Here is a 504-nt window from a genome sequence, read left to right on the forward strand (position 1 = left end):
TCCCGTCACGAGTTATCCGCCCTTTCTGCAATGGATCCCCTGCCTTGTTGCGGTAATACACTTTTGCCAGTGGCGAAACCGCGTTGTTATCTATCAACCAAGAGAGAATGTTTCTAGGTTGACGATGAGAGGAACTCGGAAGTGGACCCTCTCTCACTCTTTTACTTGATCGTTGCGCATGAGGATTAGTTTGATTTTTTCTAGGTTTCTTTTGTGTTTTCAGTTTCTTGCCTCTTTTTGGTGGGTTGGGTTGAACAAGTTCACCCAATGGTTGATTTTCCTGGCTCAAACTCTTCCTCTTTCTTGGTTGCTTGGGTTCCAAGTCTTGAACCTTAACCCTAATCTCTTCTTTTCCTCCTCCTCCATCGATTTGACTTTTACAAGCTGTTTTAAGCGAATAGTAAACTTTTCCATCAGGTGATTGATAACGCAGCTCACGTCTTCCGTTCTTGGGTGCGTACCAAAAGCTCCATCCCATGGCAGAAAGATGTTTTTTAGCTTTCA

This window comes from Theobroma umbraticum, unplaced genomic scaffold, assembly GCF_002168275.2.
Source record: "Theobroma umbraticum cultivar Fairchild unplaced genomic scaffold, ASM216827v3 scaffold_51.0, whole genome shotgun sequence".
NCBI classification, from domain to species: Eukaryota; Viridiplantae; Streptophyta; class Magnoliopsida; order Malvales; family Malvaceae; genus Theobroma; species Theobroma umbraticum.